This window comes from Python bivittatus, unplaced genomic scaffold (assembly GCF_059951505.1).
Source record: "Python bivittatus isolate LINGU-HERP-01145 unplaced genomic scaffold, Pbiv_v1 ctg000960_np1212, whole genome shotgun sequence".
Taxonomy (NCBI): Eukaryota; Metazoa; Chordata; class Lepidosauria; order Squamata; family Pythonidae; genus Python; species Python bivittatus.
Window position 1 is genome coordinate 12,670,128 of NW_028277124.1, and position 19,263 is coordinate 12,689,390.

Genomic DNA, 19,263 nt, shown 5'->3' on the forward strand with positions numbered 1-19,263 from the left:
TATATATATATAATCAATGGATAAAAATGATACAAATCTTATAATGAAAGCTGGTGTTATAGATAGACTAGTAATAAACGAATAATAATTGATAACTGATAAATATATAAATATATGTTGGATAGATAATATGAGACTCTATATAAATGGTGAGTGAAGACTATGAAAGGATGGCACAAATGACTAGTAACTGGCTGACACACGGTTTAAGATGGAAGATGGTTTTTATGTTTTTTATGCTCTTGTTTGTCTATGTATGTTTCTGTTTGTTGTAAAAAATAAAAAACTTAAAAAAAAATGTTCCTACTTCTAAAATAAACAGCAGTTACATTAGAAAAGTGATTACCTTAAAGGCTGTTATTACTCCTTATGATTGTGAAACACCTAATTGACCCCCTATCACTGCTAAAAGAGGGGGGACCATATTTCACAGCCACCCCTCATGTCCTTCTCAGGCAATGGACACCCAGGAAATAGCAGAGGGACACGAGTGTGCAACAAGGTTCTAACTTCTAGATACGTTGAGAAAAAAAAGACGAGAGCTTGAGCAACAGTGTGGAATGTTGTGTAGTGCAACCACATCCACACTCACTTGTGAATTCATCTTCAAAGTTTCCTCCACTCACTTGTGAAGAATTCATCTTCAAAGTAAATGCAGAAATTTCAACTTGCATCCACAACAGAGCAAGCCAGCAAGGATTAAACTTCCAATTCTAAAATTCAACAAAGTTTCCAGAGATTCAGAAGCGTGAATTCTGCATTGTTGTCACTAAACACCCCCAACTCCTATTAGTAAACCTTCAGAACCAGTGGGGAATAGCATGTACAGTACAGTGGTACCTCGGGATACGAACGCCTCTACTAACGAACTTTTCGGGTTATGACCAGCTCCGGCCGCAAAAATTTACCTCGATGTGCGAACTCCGCCTTGGGGTACAGTCATTTTTCCGCCCTGACACGTGGTCCGCGGCCATTTTTCCGCCCCTGACACATGGTCCGCGACACATTCTCCTGCCGTGCCATGCCGCACTGCGCAGCGCCTGGCCATTCTCCCGCTGCGCCCGGCCGTTCTCCTGCCGTGCGGCGCCGCGCGGCGCCCGGCCGTTCTTCCGCCGCGTCGCGCCCAGCAGTTCTCGTGCGCCCGGCCGTTCTCCCGCCCCTGACGCGTGGTCTGCGGACGCCAGAACGGATTAACAGTAATTACACTGAACCTCATGGGAAAATTTGCTTCGGGGTGTGACAAATTCGGAGGGCGGAACGGATTAACCGGATTTACATTGAACCCTATGGGGAAATTTGCGTCGGGTTACGACCAACTCGGGATATGCCCAGAGTCACGGAACGCATTAAGTTCGTATCCCGAGGTACCACTGTACTCCAGTTCAAGACTTCATTACAATATGGAGCTCAGGAGGTGACTGTAAGCAGAGAATCACTGGAATGTTGAGCCAGCTGGCAGATGGGTGGAAGGTGGATCAAGTTAAAGTAAGCGATGAGTGGGGGAATCAGAAAGTCAGATTAGAGGGCTGAAATGGCAGGTGGGGGGGTGAAGAAGAATGTGAGTTAAAGAATTGATAACAGCATTGGGATATTAGAAAATACGTGAAAAGTTGACATACAGAAGATGACCATGGTCTGTTCAGAATCTGTGCAGAACATAGAATAATTGCTGTAAGTTACAAGAAGGCAAAAATTTAGGGCAAATTCCCTAACAGTAAGAGCAGCTTGACAGCAGAACCAATGACCTGGAATGGTGGTGGTCTCCTCTTCACTGTCTTGTATTCAAACAAGGCTAGACAGCTATCCATCAAGTATGCTTTAACTGGGATACCTGCACTGAATAAGGGTTGGACTTCCCAGTTCTCCATTTATGAAATGGCTCTAGATTTGGAGTTCTAGTTTCCACTTGCCAATGCGTTGCCCATGGAAGCATTTGGATGTTTTCTGATCTACAGAAAGTTCTCATCCTCTGAATTTGTCAGTTACGATAACAAGTGACTTGCGGGGATATCAGGAAACATCTGGGCCCAATGAACAGGCTCAAAGACATAACCGCTGAGCTTCAAGGGGGCCTTGGGATCTCACAGGGATGTTATGTGTATTACTCACTTTTAGCTGAATAAATATTAATATAGTAATTAGAAGGGCACAACCTGAAGCTTGAAGTCCTTGGAGAAAAGAAAACATAAATATGTAACCAATTAATGGATTAACCATCCAAAACTAAATCCTTATATTTCTCAGTGCTGTCTACGACACTTATTTTGCAAATACTGGACCACAACTATGCCCCAAATATTGATCCAACCTCTGCTGAAGGAGACTTGTATTGAATTGATTCCTGCAGCTGATTTTTAAGTCACTCTTTAAGATATGAAATAAGCATGATGCACTGATCTCATGGTTTACAGCATTTCTGTTCCCTGACTTCACCATAAAAACAACTGCAGGGAATTTAAGCTGCCAAGAAAAAGTGTTTTCTTTTTGGGGGGAATCAAAAGCACACTGGGCCCAGAAAAGAGACAATGGCACTGCTGAACTCTCCATGCAAAGGAGATATAATAGAAAAACATGTTCTAATAGTGAGTGAACAACAGTTTGATAGAAAGCCACCCACAAGCAACAGTGAGTTAATGCAAAATGTTAACTGAAGAGTAACCATTATTCTTGCTCATACTTGCTCTTTGCAGCAGCTAAGTTGGCAAATGATTATACACAAAAGTAGATTCCAAACTTCATCTTCTTTTACTTTGCACATTTAGCTCTGGCTTGGAGAAGATTAAATGTTTAGAAATATGAACTCTTTGGATTAATGAAGAACGTTGAACTCATCTACATGTTTGGTCCCTGGGTGGAGGGGCAGATTCACCTTTGATCTGGTCTTAAATCCCAACAAATAAAGACAAATAAAAATCTTTGAAGGCTTTGTGGACTTTGGGGCAGTGCTTTTAGGATCCCTGGAGCTTCCACCCTGAGGCAAGGAATTAATGTAGGAAAACATCGACTGCCAAGCTGAACTTTCTAGCTGGTGGCCAAGGCTCCACCAGCAGCCATGACATCAAGGAGAAATAACAGCAACTTACAAGACAATTTTTCTCATGACCAAGGCTGCTCTTCTACAGAGACATGGAAGGAAAGTTTCAGTTGTAAAACAAGCTGTAGATCTCCTGTGATCAATTCAGTCAGCCTTCAGTCTCCATTTTCAGATCAAACCTAAATTGCAGATCTCAGGGCCACAACCCTTGCCAAATCTGGAAAGATGTTTATTGTGTTCCACATTCTCTCTCTCTGTCACACACTTTTAATACCCTGTAGTTTGATAAAGCATGTGGGAGAATTCAAAAGCTTGCAAGCTCACTATGGATTTTGGATTTCTTTTTTTCCTTCAGGAACAAGAGCAGCTTTATTTAGCTTTAATTGGCTGAGTTAGAAGCTCTGAAGACATTTCTGATTGGGTCTCTCCTCCTATACGTACATGACATGCTTTCCTGGATCCCAAAATGTTTCCAATTTATGGAACCTTCTCCAAGCCAACCTCCAAACATACTAGACAGTTCTGCCCATCATATCACCTGGGACAGCTTGGTGTATCAGGAATCGGGGTCCACCCATCTCTGAAAAAGCTGGCAGTTGAAAGTGGGAAGGAAATCATTCCCCTGCATTCTTCTTCTCCAGTCCCTCCAACATGCTAGGTAGCTAAGTGAGGAAAGTGGTGATGGTGCCTCGGGCACCAGCAAACTGAATTATATATAGATGTTTATAACTTTGTCCTCCAAGATCCATTTGGCCTAGCTTGCAAACACTGAAATTTTCTCTTTCCCAAGGAAGCTAAAATAAATGAGGAAAAAAACATTTCAAACCGGAGGAAAACAAACGGAAGGAAAGGCCACCCGCCCTTCCCTCACATTGCCAAAATTAAACACCAAGGCCCTTTTGGAAGCGAGAACAATGACGAAAATGCTGCATTTAACCCACATGATGTCATCAAACGGAAAAGGAAAAGGATCATGGAATGGGAAGAGAACACAGTGTGGCTTTGCAAATTCAATGGTGGATTTATCAATCATCTGCATTGACTGGAGTCATCCTGTCATTGCGGAGATCAGGTTCTGGGAACCAAGGCCATGGTGTTTCCAAACAGGAATTCTAGACAATGAAGATAAGATAGGGCCATTTTCTCTTTGAAATGTGCAAGGGAGAGATGCCTGAATAACAGGCATGTGAAAGTAGAAACTCAGCAGAGCTGGCTGAAGAAAGCTATAGAGGACATACCCAACTTACATGCAGCATTAAACGCATCATTAACAAGCAAGCCACCATTTTGGGGATTTTAAATAAGGAACATGAGAAGGGAGGAGATAATAACTGGAGGATGGCAGCCAAGAAAAACATTCCCAATATATTATTGGCCCTTTCTCCAGTCATAGTTGAGAGTTCAGGGAACTTGGCTGCAAAGATGGACAATTTAGGACCAGAAAATTCAAAAATATGGAATTTCTGCAAGGTCCTTAGTTGAATTCAACTACAGTATGAAGGACTTGGAACTGAAAAGAACAAAGGCACCAATCAGCCCCATCTGCCAACTCGAGATTCACCACCCTCATTTACAGCATGCCAGGAGAAAAGACAATCTGGCCAGATGGAAACTGAAAGTCAGAGATATGGAATCCACCAACCACCATGAGACCAACAAACCTGCTATGGTGGACTCAAAGGCCTCTTTCTCGGCTCCATGCAAGACCATTTCAGAGCCTCCTATCCATGACTCATCAAATGCTGCAGGGTCTTGGTATAAAGAGAACATGAAGAGGTCCACAGTAGTGGGCTAATCTCTCTGTAAAACAGGAGAGAGGGTCTTTATAGGCTGTGGGCACCACTAACAAGATTTCACATGCTGCTGCAGAACAGCAACAAATAGACAAAAATGAACAATGAAACAAATGAAAGTGGCACAAATGCTATGACGTTTGATGAGCTCTTTCTCTTTTGTAGGCCTTTGGCCAACACTTAGCAGGATCATCTGTCCCATGGTGTCCCCAGGTGGCAGGTAGTTCTCCTAGAGCAATTACGGGTTCCTAGAGGATAGAAAGTTGCAAAACTAGCCATCTTTTTGTATTGATTCAAGCAATCCTTCTGCCTTCTGGAACTGGGGAGCAACCAACAACCTCTAGAGCACCCTAACCAAGAGGGTTAAGAGAAAGATCCTGCAGCCCCCCGGTGGCTTCTAATTTTGCTGTGCTAAAATTTGGTGGCATGTTACAAATTATGGCAGCATGATTTTTAATTTTTAATCCCCCTTGAAAAAAACAATGCAATGAAGCAGCTGATGACACCTTGATTTTTCTAAAAAATGCAAAGTTTCTACCTTTCTATTTCTTGCTGATGCCTCTTGATGATAAAAAAGAACAAAAATTAAAAAACAGATGGCTCTACCTATAAAATGACTGCCCCCAAATGATTGGTTAGAGCAGTGTTTCTCAACCTTAGCAACTTTAAGCTGTATGGACTTCAACTCCCAGAATTCCCCAGCCAGAATTCTGGGAGTTGAAGTCCATACAGCTTAAAGTTGCTAAGGTTGAGAAACACTGGGTTAGAAGAAGGATTCACACTATAGCAGATCGCAAAGGCTGAGTGACAGACTAGCACTCCAACTTTCCAAGAGGGCAGGGATAAAACAATTATTCCCACCTCACGTTCTAGCCCTAGTCCTCAGACTTTCTGAGGTTAAAAGAATGAAGCTAAAGAGCAACTTATGGTATAAACAGCCTTAACCAAGTCTGGTTTGGAAAGTCTTTTTTTTTTTTCTGATTGAGGACCACATCTCAATCTGAGGGCAGTCCAGAGACTACAAGAGGTGTCCAATGACTGCTGACACCACCAGACACTGAGCTCCAATTCTCAACCTGCGTATGAAGAGCAACAAGGTCATCCCTCTAGCCTAGTCATGTCTTCACTGCAGCAACGGCATAGCATCATGATGCCTTCTTTGTCAAAGAGGATGGGGACAGCCGAGAAGCCAGAACAGGCTAAGACATCTCACCGAGGGGGAACCACAGAATTCAGAATGTTGTTATTCCTTAGGGGATCAGTTGGCTACCTAAGGAAGAGCCAGCGTTGGGTCCTGAGGGGAGAGAGCCCCACTCCAGCAGTTGCATCTAAGCCCTGTGTAGAGGTGCCCTAAAAGTGGCAGAGAAGTGAGGTATGACTTCCCTTGCTCACATTCCTTATGATCCATTAATCTGTCCCCATCCCTGGCCCCACCTCCTATCTCTCATGGGTTGGTGTTCACTAGCTCTCCTCCTATCTTCTCCATGTTAGAACTTTCTATGGGACCTGGATCTCAGCTGCTGCAGATGTCTACAGCCATTGGTTTCCTCAACTGGACAACAGGAGCACAGATGTCACTACTTCTATATCTGATGTATAGCCCTCCTTTATACAAGCAGCATGTGAATAGCACCTAGTTAATGCATTTAATACTTTCAACACACTTTTCCTTATGGCTGAAAACACCTTTGGCTTAACTGCTAGTTTTCTGCTTCCTTCACACCTTCTGCTTTTTGGAGCTGCTTGTCTGATGAAGAATTTGGAGAAACTGAAAGCTTATGGATTCTGGATTTAGTTCTCAAGTGAATGCCACGGCCAACGTGGGAGCCAACGCATTCTTTAGCAGAGGGTAGCAAAATATTCTCTGCAAAATCCAAGGCTTGCTATTTTGTTAATTTTTGGAAATGCTTCCCCCTCCACTCCCCAAAAAAACAGTGCATTGTTCATTGTTCCCCACTTCCAGGGGCACTGCTCTGGAGAGAGCATTGGAAACAGATGGTATTTCTAAATTGTTGGATTATTTGAAAATACGCAAGTACAATCTAAGCCAACACAAGCAACTTTAGCTCTTACAGCACAGCTTTCTTTCTCTTTCTTTGTCATTTTCCTAAAAGACAAACAAAAACCCCTCTATAGATGCATTATTCCTTTACTTCTGTTACAAAATGATTCCTTCATCAAACTGCTCTCTTAGAGAGAATGAGTGAGTGTCTCAGCTTCCTAACCATAATTCCCAGAGAGCACAACTACGATTTCTCAACTCATTCAGTCCCATTGAGGAATCATCTACCAATTTTTGGGGACCATTAAGACTAGCCTAACAAAGGAAAGTTGCACAACAGCATTCAAGAACATTTACTGCAGTTACCAGCTTGCTTGCTTATTTATTTATTTGCTTGCTTGCTTTGTGACTCCTGGTGACTGCCTGGACAAGTCCCTGCTGTTTTTTTGGCAACATTTTTGGAAAGAGTTTGTCACCCAGGAGGCCTCATGCCTAAGGCAGGACTAGAACTCATGGTCTCCCAGTTTCTAGCCTGGTGCCCTTAACCATCACACCAAACTTGCTCTCACTAGTTTATAGCAACATTTAAAGGAAGACAAATGTTTACACCAGTGTTTCTCAACCTTGGCCGCTTGAAGATGTGTGGACTTCAACTCCCAGAATTCCCCAGCCAGCCATGACTGGCAACAAGACTGTGGGAAAACTAAGAGGATGAGGCTGGCTCCTCCCTAGAGCCTCACGGAGTATATTCTATAGTAGCTGTAGATAAGTTTAGTCTGGTGAGATTTCTATTAGGTACAAGCTAATAAAGTATCTGACCTGTACTGGATGACCTCGTTGTAGTTCTTGGGCTGAACATGACATCAATCTCTTTGTTGCAGGCTGAGGAGGTGCTTGCCCTGGAATGTCTCTCCCCCCTCCTGACAACCTTGAAGCTCCATTCCAGAATCTTCCCCGCTCATGCTATCCATCACAACAGGTGCATATGGCCTTTGCAGTTAAGTAGGTCAGGCTTTGTTAGCACTTGGGAATAACAAGGCTGAACTTGAAAGAGGTTTCACTTTTATATTAAAAGCACAAACATAGTTCCCTTAGGGAAAACCAAGGGGCGGTGGAAACCAGTGTTTGTCAACCTTGGCCGCTTGAAGTCCACACATCTTAAAGCGGCCAAGGTTGAGAAACCGGGAGACCATGAGCCAAAATGAAAGTGTTCCTTTGGAGCAGCCTGGCTCAGTAGAGCTGGAATCAGTCATTCAGTGATTAGAAATGTCTAGGTATCCCTGAGGAATCAGGAAAAAATGTGTAAATACCAGCCAAGATGGTTCACCAAAGCAGGACTCTAAACCATCTGGAAGGAGCAGCTTGGTCTGAGAGATGATCAGGTACATAAGTAAGCAAGTAAATAAAGTCAAGCTTGATTCCTCATGACTTCATGGCACGTGTACGCAGTTTTATTGGCAACCATTCAAAAGGGGGTCACCACGGCCTTGTTCTTGCCTCTGATCAAACTACTGACAAGCAGGCACTTGGGTGTTGTCTCCTCGTAAGCTACAAAGGATACGCCAGAGGGAAAAAAACTGTTGATCCAGATCGGTCTCTGGAGAGCTGAATAATGGATACTTGGCAACATTCAGGCTTGCTTATGTTATTGACAAATCCTTCCCCATTACTATATTATCTTACAGTGTGAGTGCAAGGTGCAAAGATACCGAAAGCTATTTAGCGAGAACACTACTGGCCACTTCTTTGAAGTTAACAATAGGCAAGACACATTTATATTTAAACGAATGTGTGTGAAACAATGAACAACCTTGTCCACTTACTCATAGGTACATAATTTTTGGAAGAAAGAGGGAAGCCCTCGTTACATTAGGAACACTGACAGTGTGGAGTCAAACTCCACCTAATATTTTCAGCTGTTACTGGCCACAGTTCTTCAGGGTGTGGATTCTCTCCTATTAGCACCAATGTCAAAAACATTCATTAATCCATGATTGCAATAAAGCAAAACATTTCTCAGCACTACATTTGAAAATGGGAATTTGGAGTTCCTAAAAAAACGTTCTCTGTATAATCTGGTGTTTTCATTGCAAATGGAATTCAATATCATGTTCAGTGTAATTAGATTTTTTTCAGATGAATTGATCTTCTACTGTTTTAATTAAAACCTAAGAAAGCTGCCAATATATCAAAATAATATTTTTTTAAAAAAATAATACTTTAGTAAATTACATTTACTTAGTTATTTCATTCAGTGATTAACTGTAAAGATGCCATATGTTGGAACCATTTTGGTGACCCAGCAAAACTGATGTTAACTGAATTATATAAACATGACAATGTTGAATCCCAGAGATCAGATACAGTATATATGCTATTCTTTTAAAGTATATGGTTTCAGTATTTTATTTTAACTAGATTTTCCTATCACTGTATTTCTCTACAGACCCTCTGGATACTTGTTCAGAACATGAAATATGAATTCCAGAGAGAGTTATTCTGTCCTTCTATATTCTTCTCTTTCTTTTGTAATCAAAACTTAAATCACAAAAATAAAAAAGGAGGGAAGAGTTTAGAAAATTGTTATTTGCTGCTATGTACAAAGATTGTGCTCTCTAAATAATAGCACATTCCAAAATGGTTGCTGAAACTACCAGCTTTGCTTTGCTTGGATTCGTAATTTTACTGTAAAATAGTATGCATTTGCTACCACTCTATTTTCAAAGTGTAGCAGCGTGTTTTGTCTGACATACTATGGGGATGGTTGGTTTGTAACCCACTAACCACAAGCTATAGATAGTTTGAACTGAAGTCTTAAATTTAAACTCTTAAATTTAATCAAATTTATTCTTTCTCCTTGCAGCTAAGTATCAGCCCATTCTGGGGGACGCTTCAGAAACAAGCTCAAAAACATTGCAGGGCTGGGTGGCTTCTGAACACACAAGGCGGTTGCAGAGGAGTGCAAAGAACAGCACACATAAAAATTATAATTTCCAATGCAAGTCGGAATGATCTCTCTCAAATCCCTTTTGAACAAATGCAAGGACAAAAGTAAATGGAGAAAGTTTTTTAAAAAGCTTTGCTAATTGGTTAAAAACACGGCTTTTTTGTTTTGAGCAGGGCTTCCATAATCCATGATTATTACAGGGTCTGAAAAGTTTGGAAAAATCTCCTTCACATCTTCGGTCTGCCGTGGTTTATATCTCTGCTCAGACACTCCATGTCACCCACACTAAACTGCAGAATCCTAATACAGGTTGCCCTGATGTCTTTAGCCTATGCCTCTGTCACCAATAACCAGAACTTTTCAGCAATTTGCAGAGAAGAGTTGAACATCTTAAAAGAGAACAACTAGTCAAATATACCATAATCAGGATAAAGAAGCCCAGAATAAAACCAAAGGAAAAACATTATCAGTAAAAAGACTTAAAAATCATGGACATTATTCAATTTCATAGGACAGAAGAAATCCAATCTCTGGGCACATCTTCTGTAATCGTCAGTCACCTGAACAATGCCCTGCGCCAGCACAAAGCTGGCGCAGGGGTGAAGGTGTTGGGCTGGGACTAAAGAGACCCAGGTTTAGGTCCTTCTCCAGCCATAGAAACTCACTTGGGGACTTTGGGCCAATCTTGTTCTCTGTGTGACCTGACCAGAGTTGTGGTGGGGATAAAATGAAGGGAGGCACCAATGTAAGCTGTACAGATGATGATGATGATAAAAAAAATGATTAAAAAAAAAAGATGATGAGGATGAGGATGAGGATGAGGATGAGGATGATGATAGCACCCTGAAAGAAGCTCGAGATAGCCAGAATATATTCTAGGTAAATTGTTCTCAAGACACAAGAACATGAGAAATTCTGAAGCAAATTTTGCTGCAAAGCCTTTCACAGATTTGAAGAGAATGTATTATGCAAATAGAACAGTAAAAATCAAAATGTCTCAAGTTCAAAAGTAGTCATGGATCCTCTGCATTGATCAGATTGTGGAAAGGAACTGAAAGCTGAAATTGGGGAAGAAATGAGTGAGCCGTTAAGAGGAGACTTGCAGGAAGAAGCCTGGAGATTGCAGAAAGACATGATAACTTTCTCAAGGATGGTCATGTAGAAGATAGGCCAGAATTGTTGTAACGAGTTGTTGCAGAAGCCAAGCTCAGAAGCAATGGGCTTAAACTAGAAGGAATCTAATTCCGGGTCGATATCAGGAAAATATTTCTAGATGTTATCTCTTGGGTGTATGGTAGTGGTAGATTTCTGTACTGAAGACATTGGACTGGATAATTTCCAAGGCGTTTTCCAATTTTTACATTCTGTGTGTCCATGATACAGATCTCTGGACTGGTCTCCTAGCCTCAGTTCCACAAACTGACAGAAATGTCAGAATGTTGTAGGAGAAGATCTACAGTGGTGGACATCCATGGAATCTTTCAGGGAAGTCAACCAGACTTCACCTATATTTTCATGAAAGAATCCCTCTATCAAAGTGACATGCTGGTTTCAATATTGCCTTATCCCAGTGTGTTCTGCATTATGTATCCAGGCCTGACTACTTAAAGTACTGTCTTTTCATGACTTTTTTGATAATTGTATCCTATCGCTCCACTAGGAAACAGACATAATTTCCTTTTGCTCTAATTGTTATTTTCACAACAATCCTAAAAACATTAGGCAGACACTGACCCGAATGAGGCTCTTAGTAAGTGTGATTTCCTCTACATTCCCTATGTTGATGAAGATTCTCAGTCATCCAGGAGGAATTATCTGGAGGTTGAGTGATGGCAACTGGACTTTTCTTTTGGTTTGATATGTTTCGCTGCTTCTCCAAGCAGCTTCTTCAGTCTAGAAGTTGGTTGGGGGGACCCCATAAATGTCTTCCAGGGTGGCTGTGTTTCTCACTGACATGATGGGCTCATTGAAGGGACAATAGGAGAGTGATTAGTAGAGTCTTTGGGATGTGAATGTTACTCCTAATCCCTCACTCATTCCCAAGTGGATCGTTAAGTGCTGCCTCCCTGGTGACCTTATGAAATGGTCTTAATCTTCTTGGGGACTGATGAAAGAGCAGCATGAAAAATGGGGGACAAGTTGTGTCTGAGGCCTCCACCTCTATTGAGGGAAGGATTTTCCACTTTGGCATAAATGGATTCCTTCACTCCTCTCTCAAACCACTTATCTTCTCTGTCCAAAATGTGAACATTATTGTCCTCAAATGAGTGTCCTTTTTCCTTTAGATGAAGGTAAACTGCTGACTCTGTTTGGTTTCCCCAATGTAGAGTGCTGAACACTCCTCACTGCACTGGATTGCATATACTACATTGCTCTTCTTATGTTTCAGTGTTCGATCTTTAGGGTGTACCAGCCTCTGTCTCGGTGCGTCAGTGGGTTTGAAAAGCACAGGTATGTGGTGTTTTCCAAATATCCATTTTATCTTCTCTGACACACCAGCCATATATGGAATGACAAGTTTCTTCCATTGACTCTGGGTCTTAGCTCTGTCTGCCATTTTTTTTGTTGGATCTAGAAGTGGATTTAATAAAGGCCCAATTTGGATACCCACAGGCCTTAAGTGGTGTCCTCGGGTGTCTGTTTTCTTTTTGGCATCTATGGAGGTGGGGATGGTTTCTGCCCGGTGGTGTAATGTCCTGATGACTCCTAGTTTATGCTGCAGTGGATGGCGGGAGTCAAACTGCAGGTATTGTGTGTGTGTGTGTGGGGGGGGGAGTCCTGTAAATCCCTATTTCTAGCTTGCCACAGATCCCAGTTAGAACCTCAGAGTCTAGAAATGCCAGCCTGTTGTCCTTGGTGTCTTCCCTGGTGAACTAGATGTTTGAGTCTATAGTGTTTATATGGTCTGTGAAGGCCTGTACCTCCTGGACTCTGATTTTAACCCAGGTGTCATCCACATACCTGAACCAGTGGGTTGGTGCTATTCCCTGGAAAGAGCTGAGAGCTTTCTTCTCCACTTCTTCCATGTATAGGTTGGCAACAATGGATGACATGGGGGTGACCCATGTCCCCCCTAACCAACTTTCTAGACTGAAGAAGCTGCTTGGACAAGCAGCGAAACGTATCAAACCAAAAGAAGAGAAGTCCAGTTGCCATGACTCAACCTCCAGACTCTACATTCCCTGTGCAAATGAACAATTAACAGGGCAAAGGGCCGATCGTGCTAAATCTACTTTTCTTTTCTTTGAAAGATACATGGTGGGAATATTCAGACGTGATCTCCTCCACCTGCTTTCTGGAGTAGAACTGCCTGCTGTCTTCTTCGGCTGAATGCAAGCACCAAACTCTTCCAGCTATATCACAAGCTGCTTTCAGGGAGGAAGAATTCAATGGGGGGGCACTTTTCATAACATACTTCTGGGATAAATAGGGATTCCATTGGGGGTAAGTCGCAGTGCTCTCAGATTAAATAGGTGTCCAAATCCTTGTGCCCAGTTCCAAAAGTCGCTGCTAAGTTTTAATTTTTGAAGGATGGAATGGGAAAAATATCAAATATATAGCATGTAATCTTATTACTGTATATCTTCCAGAGGAAGACAACCTTGCATTTAAGAGATTCTCCCCATCAAAGGAGGTCTAGATAGTTTATAGTTATTACATTATATCTAATTATAAACACAGACAAACATTTTGCACAATACACTGTTTCCCCACTGCCAACTTCAGCTGAAATCAAACCTGGAAATTCCCTCCCACTTGGAGTTTTCTTCAACTGCAAGAGCCAACTGTGGCACAAATATGTCTGGTTTATTTTCAGTTATTAAAACTGATTATTAATCAATTAAAAGCTAATATTGCCATCTTTCTTACCTAAATTAATAAATCAAATTACTTATATTGAACAATTTTTCTTCTTAGAGAGTATTACACATACTGAACATCACAATTCAAGAACAGCTCTTCAACTGTGCTTCAAACTGCAAAATTACAATAAATTTGTACATATGCTAAAAATCACAACTCAACAACCACCCTTGAAGGGGGAATCTCAGCCATACGTAGTTGCTTTCAATATGCTCAGTGTAAGAAACAGATACAATTTAAATGTCGGAGGAGAATAACACAATACCACCCTCCTGAAAAGCTCATTTCCAGATACAAGGCAAATATAATTCGTCCTGGAGCAATCCAGCTGAGATCAGTAAAGTCTTACTGATTCAAATCTAGCCTAAACTATAAGCACAGTCTTGGTCAAACAAACAAACAAACAAACAAAGACACCTTTTCGATCTGCAGTGAAATAAGAAAAACAGCATCACCACCTCCTTTGCTAATCACAGGTTTGACCTAGTGCAGCTTTATTTCGGAAGGTGATTCTATTGCACGAAGGAGCATCCTTCTGAAATCAGGTTTGACTCTTGGCAACAATACCGAAGGGGCTTGCTGTTGCCTTCCTCCAGAATGTTTTTGCAATTTGCCAATCTAGACTGCTGCCCTGGGAATTTCCTGGTGGTGCCCCATTCGAGTATAAACTAAGTCTGACCACACAGACGTTCAAAAAACCCTTCGTATACATGATGCATTGTGCTGTTTCTGGTCACAAAGGATCTCTGCTGATTTGTATATTAGCAGCTACAGATGTGGTTCCAAATAAAGAAGCAGATTTATCATAAGCCCTGAAAAGGGAGGAAGGGGGCTTGTTGCTTAAAACTGTTGTGCAAGCATGCTAGCTGGGCCCAGCAGGTGTTGGGTGGACAATGGCCCATGCTTTTAATCAACAACTTCGTACTGTGCACAAGCAGAAAGGGGGCCAATCTGTGATGAGTAACAACAAAATGGTTAAAACTGCAAACAAGGAAAAGTGTGTGCTTTCTTCTTTGTGTTGAGAGCCCAGCCATGGTAGGTTGACTCAGTCAATCCTACTGAAGTCATGGCTCAGCGTAAAGTGTACACCCATCCCAACCCCAGAGAGGGGTTATGTGACAAAACAAGAGTCAGGAAGTCACCACGCAAATCCCTACTTCTGCTCAATATCAGGAGGGATGGAAATACAAAAGGACTGAGTTTGCATGGCATTTTCCCGTCATTGTGGGTAGCTGTGTGCACCTATGGTCCTGAATATAATTAATATATGGCAGTTCCTGCCACAAGACATGGTGTGGTGAGGCTCTGAGACCACCAGCTTGATCATTGTGTTAAGCAAAATCTTGGATGCGAGGGATCAGAGGGCAGATCAAATCTAATGAAGCTGCATAAAAGAGATTCACCCCCTCCCCCTCCTGGAGCGTATCACAAGTAGTAACTTCCAATCCTGCTGGATTGGCAAGAAACCGTCTCTCGTCTCAGCAGGCGCATTCAGGTTTAGCCTGCCTGTGAACCTGAATCAAATCCCTTTCCCCAGTGTTTGCACAAAACAGGAAGTTCTTACGTTGTTAGGTGTTAAAGTTGTTAAGTTCTTAAGGTGAGAAAGGAACACACAAGCACAAGAACGAGGACCAAAACCAAGAAGGAATTTCAAGCAATGGAATATATGCCACAGCCAGCATGTCAATGATTGGTCTTCAGTCGTAGATTGTTTTTGATGTTTTGATTTTTTTTTTTAAATGCCGCACTTTAAATACAAACTTACCAGGCCCCTTTTGGCACCTGCTGCACTCAGGTCAAAAACCTCGTGCAAAATATAGCCCAAGATTCATGCTCATAGCACAAAAACGTTAGATCCAGTCCTCTACAATCTGATTTTTTTTTCATTATTTGCTGCTATGACGATGATCATGATTAGGCGTGATAGCCGTATATCTATTCCTCTCTCGTTTTTTTTCTCACAGAGCAACCAGAACAGTTTATAAGAGAACAAAAAGAGGCGTAAATAAAACTTTCCCAATAATATCAACAATGTGGAAAAACAAAATGACAAAAATTGAAGTTTAAAGTTAATGTTTTCCCCTGAGGATGACCTAGCTGCAACTCACAATTTGGGAACCCCAGATGTTGACACTGAACCCAGGGAGAAAGACGAGAACCAGAACTCGAGGGTTCAAGGGCCAGAGATAAATCTCCCACTGTCACCCACAAGTCGGAACAGAACCACCCTCACGTTGTGGCTCCAGTTCCTCATCTACGGTGTGATATCCCATGGCCAATGTGAGGCATCTGTGAGATCAGCAATGTAAGTTACATTTGCCTGGTTTCTCTCCATTATGGACATCCATCAGCACAGTCAAGACTACTTATACATCACAGAAGTTCATCTGGCTCCAGGTAAGTGATTTCTTTCCACCATGTTTGCAGCTGGATAGCCACCATGCTTAATAGCCCCTTGCCCCCCAAAAAACATTCCCCAAAATCCCCAGAAAGGCCTTTTCCCAAATGGCTATTCCACTATCTCCTTCAAGATGGTAGCTGTAATTCCCTCTACTATTATTTAAAAAAAACGTTCTCCACAAAAATGTCCTGATTTATTGGTTAATTGTAGCCTCTCCACTACATAAAATATCTGCTGATGGCTTTCAACATGAAGGAACAAGTCTATCTAACAAAAAATGACATGAATGTAAAACACAACCGAAGCAGCACTAAATCAGGTTGAACAAAATTAAAAAGCCAGGAAAAATTAAACGATCTTTCAGGAGTATGGGAAAAACAGAGACGTGCATCCTATGTGGGTAATGTTGCACCCTGAAGTCACTTTCTCCCATCGGTTACACCCTTCCCTGCAGGTCCTAGACAGGGGCATTGAAGGGGAGGGGGACAAAAAAGTCAAGATGGTGGCCGCAGTCATCCAGTCCAAGGCTGCCCCTTTTCAACACGCCCTGCTGCTCTCTGCTTTTCAGGAGTGACTGAGATTTCTTGCTGCAAAGAAATGATGAGGACGTGAGAGCCCCCATCAGCCTCTCTAGCCCTAGGGATCATGAAGGAGATAGTCAGCAGAGGTGCAAGGAAAAAAGGATCAAAACTGCCACAGCAAGTGAGGAGCAAGGCTGGTGGAAGCATCCTTCGGCAAGGTGGCTGGGGAAAAATTCAGACTTGCAATTCCAAATATTTTAAAAGAAGGAGACGTCAACTGATACAGGCACTGATTCCAATGCGTGTTGAAATATACATTCCGATACAAACACAAGCCCAAAATATCTGCTCCTGAGACCAAACAATAAACCCCAACACCTACCCCTGACTGTAACTGACAGCGACAGATTTCAGTTGGCAACAATTCTGAACATTTGGAAGAGGACTGGAGCCACTGAGTATTCTACAGCCTTTCGCTTTCAGGAAACTTCATTCCCATCATCAGGGCAAGCATTCCAATCGAGTCGCCGAAGACCAAGGGCCGAGGCCTGCAGAGAATGCCATTAAAGTTCTCATGCTTTCTTTCTAATGCCTTTTTTAAATAGGCCAAAAGGCAAGGCTGCTGAGAAAACCTAATTACGCTTCAAACTCCAGAAAGAGTCCACTTCCACCAGTGGCAATAATGCCCTTGCCGCCCTTCACATGAACACAGCAAGGGACGAGAACCGGGCACGGTGCGCTTCCAGCCCGTTCGCTAAGCCCAGCGCGTGGAGAGGCTGAAGAGAAGATGCCCTGGGCACGGTTTCCATTGCAGGCAGCTCTCCCCAAAATCTGGAACCTAACCATGTAGGGTTTGTGCTACACAGGAGCTGTGCATCCCTGAAGCCCACGCAAGGTCAGCCTTCCTTATGTCTCAGTGAACATCTGGAGGTTGGAAAGAGTGCAGTGAAGCAGATGTGTAAGCTGCACCTCTAGCTGTATTTTCTACGTCCCCCATTCAGAGAATGCTACTCCCCTTGCAGTCCATCCATATTCCTGTTCAGCGATGGAGAAATACTGAGACACCCACAGTGGAGGAATAGATTGTGAAGATGGCAGAACTGGCAGAAATTACAAAACTGACGCGTCTGGTCAGGGGTAAAACGATCAGACTGGAAACCTTTTACAGGCTTTTTGCTGAAAACAGAAAAGGGTAAAATGATGATTTCTGGATTTGGTGATCGAAAAAGGATTGAATGAGTTGCTGAAGGGGTTTTTGTAATCTTGAAGGGGGCGGAGGGGATAATAAACTTGTTTCTAACTACCAAAAAGGAAGTTGGAAGTCACTTCTTTTTCTGGCTCTTCTTTCTTTAATTATCCTTTTTTCTTTCTTTTACTGTACTGCTTCCTGCACTTCTTCTTTTTTCTCTTTTTTTCTTTCTTTAAATATTTTCATATTTGTCTTTTATCTTTGTAAAAACTCTGAATAAATATTAGATATATTAAAAAACACATTCCTGCTCAGAGTTTCAGGACCTGGCCTCTTCTACTATATGCAGGGGATCCACAAATGGGGGTCTGCATGACCCAGCTTAAAAAAGGGGCAGGGTTTATACGGGATGGCATGCCACACAACAAGGGGCGGGACCTCAACCACACTGTTTTGGCTGCTGCCTTGAGCTTTTTGATTCCCTTCCCCATGAATTCATGGATTGCTTGATAAATCCTAGTTATTTAGGATCCCAGTGGATTTTTTTTCCCTATCTTCCTTCCCTAGGGCTACAATCTTGGAAATGGGAAACCGTGTCAAAATCAATCATGAATGAGCCTATGGTTAAGAGGGTGAAGGCCGAAGGAAAGAAATGCAGTTCAGTTCAATTCAAATACTTTTTTTACGATCAAGGATCAGCAATCAAATGAAAATTCTTAATTTGTTTGCTTTTTATTTTTTTCCCCTGCCCTCCCCCATTTCTTTTTCAGATAGGTATTTTAACAAGTAATTGGGGAAAACATATAGTATCTTTTTCTTCTATACTGAGATGCTTTTTAAGGCATGATTTTCCCTTTATTATGTATCTGCAGTATAATAATTTTTGCCTGCGCTGTGCACCCTCAAATCAAAGATCCATTTCTGCTCTTAGAAAGTGCTGCCATCTAAAGGGGTCTTGGTTACTTCTAAGGATCTTTTTCTTCTAGTTGAGAGTTTATTAGAAGCAAATTTGCCACATATGTTACGGTTTTGCAAAACTAAAGCCTTCAGTATTTAACACTGCGCCTACCTACTACCTTTGAGTAAGCGCCTCTAAACTCTGTCAATCTTATTAGATATTTCAAATCTGGGAATTTTGGGGAACTTTGCGTTGCATACATTTGCTGGTCATGTTCAAAGGAGGATGTTATGTTTTATGTCCCTTAACTTAGTTGTTGGAAATTCATTGCTCTAATTAAGGGGAATCGTAAATGTTCAGCTAGGAAACGCCAGTTCTTGGATGGGTTATGGGAATCCCAGGGCTGTCTGCAAGACTAGAAAACTGAATATAAATCTCAAAAGAAGCTAAAACACTTCATTTACACTCCCAAGAAAAATGTGGTTTATATTTTGTAATGTATTAGAATGTCAACAGGGGACAGTCTCGATTGGGGATGATATGCGAAAGTTATATGAAGAAAGTAAATCCCAGAGGTATTTTTAGAATTAACATTTGAAGGGCAACTGGTAGAA

At 42.0% G+C, this 19,263-nt stretch overlaps 1 protein-coding gene across 10 annotated transcripts in view; it reads right to left on the reverse strand.

Annotated features, from left to right (window-relative positions):
• The window catches only part of LDB2 (LIM domain binding 2), a 178,937-nt gene that overhangs the window by 150,528 nt on the left and 9,146 nt on the right, over positions 1 to 19,263 (reverse strand). The window contains exons 2-3 of one of the 10 annotated variants that reach the window (XR_015794213.1): positions 4,696 to 4,834; positions 145 to 3,828 (exon numbers count right to left, since the gene is read on the reverse strand). The exons of 8 other annotated variants lie outside the window; for them this stretch is intronic. The gene's annotated coding sequence lies outside the window, so the exon portion shown is untranslated. Of the gene's footprint in view, positions 1 to 144; positions 3,829 to 4,695; positions 4,835 to 19,263 lie in introns of those variants that run through there. One more of the 10 variants, XR_015794214.1, reaches the window with a different exon arrangement.